Below are 2,770 nucleotides of genomic sequence, written 5' to 3' on the forward strand. Positions count from 1 at the left end.
CACTGTTCATACACACACACACACACACACAGACACGCACTGTTCATACACACACACGCACTGTTCATACACACACAAACACACACACACGCACTGTTCATACACACACACACACACACGCACTGTTCATACACACACACACGCACTGTACCCACATGCACTGTACACACATACATGCACACACTCACACAAGTATGTTGTATTATCTCCGTGGGGACAGTCCATAGGTGTAATGAATGTATAATTTACAGACTATATATTTTATCCCTCACAATCTCTAAACCTAAAGATCATAGAAAACTTTTAGCATTTTTAGATTTTCAAAAATGATCATTCTGTACAATTGATGAGCTTTTGTTACCGTGAGGACCTTAATTTAGGTCCCCACTAACATATAAAAAACCATGTCCACACACACACACACACACTCCACACACACAGATGGAAATATCTCATAATACAGGTTATGGTTTATCACATGTGGAATATTCTGGAATTGTCTAGTGATGATTTGACACATTACTGAATTCTTCAGTTCTCCAGAACCTCATGAAAGAACACAAAGTTTACAGAGAGTTTGATTGTCTTTATAAGAGAGAGTGTGTCCTGACCATAAGCAGTTATAATAATGAATGAAAACACAATAGACACACCATCCAGGGTGTATCCTGCCTTGATGCCCGATGACTCCTGAGATAGGCGCAGGCTCCCCGTGACCCGAGGTAGTTCGGATAAGCGGTAGAAAATGGAATGGAAAAAACACAATAGAATCCAGAATCCTTATAACTCAAGCTCCTGACCGATGTCATTACAGCCGAGTCCAGAGACTTCATCTTGTTCTTTCTGAAGATGCCGAGAGATCGCAAAGAATCCCAAGTGTCCATCAATTGTTGTTCTAAATCCTTCATTCTGAAGAGCCCTTGGAAGTGGACAGTTATTAGCACTTCAGTTTGAAACAACCCTTCAATATGGCGGCCATGATTGTTTTCACTCCGAAGGGCCCTTCAGAGGGCGATAGATCCCATTTGGAACGGACTGACAATCATCATGGAAACTGATGAAATCATCTGTTTTCACACTGAGAATTTGTGACATGTACTTGTGTTGACATTAGACAGATAGAAGTATGTTTACACACTTGTTTGAGTGCAGGAGCTGTGTGCGATTTGTGTATGTGGCTGAAAATAAAGTTAAAAGCGTGTCCATTGAATTCTGCATTGATGATGAAGATATGTGAATGAAACGTGTGTTCAGTGAGCTCAGACAGACAGAAGTTGATAAACGGAGAGTAAGTGATGAGATCCATATGTGTGTTCTTCACACAGCCCACACACACACACAGTAATAAAGTCCTAGCGTCTCTCTGCACAATGGAGGAGAATCATAAAGTTCAATGTAGCGTGTCAGTGGAGCTCTCTCACTAACAGCCCTGGGGCAGCAAAACAAACTCTCTGTTACACACGTGAACATCAACACTGTTACTCTCTGAAACACACACATGCTCGTGTGTGTGTGTGTGTTACAGATGGGTTCCTCTTACACACATTACCTCACTCACTCTTCCAGGAGCAAATATGAGCGTACAGCAGAGGAATGACTGAAGCGCTGATCTCTGCTCACTGTGAAACATCCTGCTGATGGATTTATACTGTCAGATTCTGTGTGGTCGTTTCAGTAAGAAAACAGAGAGAGAGAGAGAGACAGAGGGAGAGAGACAGAGAGAGAGACAGAGAGAGACAGAGGGAGAGAGACAGAGAGAGAGACAGCTAAAAGACATCCATCAGATGCTGAACCTTATCTGCTCACACCTACTGTACTAAGACAAAATCCGCACTAAACAAATTAATAACTTATGGATAACAAATCATTTACAATATCATGTTGGAATATTCAAGGCCTGAGGTCATCTGCTTTTGGACTGAAAAGCAAAAACATAGACTTCAGCTCTGAAACAAAAAACTCAGACATCCTCATCCTACAGGAGACATGGAGTAGAGGAGACGGACCCACTGGTCGCCCTACAAACTACAGAGAATTCATCATTCCATCCGTCAAACTGCCTGGTGTCACCCAGGGAAGAGACTCAGGCGGAATGCTGATATGGTATAAATCTGAATACGCTAACTCAACAAAAATGATTAAAACTGGCCAGTTTTACACATGGATAGAAATCAACAAGACCATCACTTCAACAGATAAGAATATCTTCCTGTGTGCAACCTACATCCCTCCAGCAGAGTCACCCTACTTCAATGAGGACAGTTTCACGATCCTGGAAGAGGAGATCAACTACTTTCAGTCACAGGGCAATGTTCTGATCTGCGGTGACCTAAATGCCAGGACAGGCGAAGAGTCAGACTCAGTTCACTCCAAGGGAGACAAACACATTCCAGGAGGAGATGTCCTTTCCATACCTACACATACACAAAGACTGAACTACGATAAAACAACAAACAAAAATGGATTAAGACTTCTCCATCTTTGTCGCACACTGGGTCTGTACATGGTCAATGGACGACTACGAGGAGATTCATACGGTAGGTACACCTATAGTTCTAAGCTGGGTAACAGTACGGTAGACTATTTCATCACGGATCTGAATCCTAACTCCCTCAGAGCGTTCACAGTCAGCCCACCATCACCATTGTCAGATCACAGTAAAATCACTCTCTACCTCAATAGATCCAAACCTAACACAGACGCATCAAAACAAACTCACCTCCATACCCTAAAACAAACTTTCAGGTGGAAACAAAATTGCGAAGATACA

The sequence above is a fragment of the Triplophysa dalaica genome, chromosome 16, assembly GCF_015846415.1.
Source record: "Triplophysa dalaica isolate WHDGS20190420 chromosome 16, ASM1584641v1, whole genome shotgun sequence".
NCBI classification, from domain to species: Eukaryota; Metazoa; Chordata; class Actinopteri; order Cypriniformes; family Nemacheilidae; genus Triplophysa; species Triplophysa dalaica.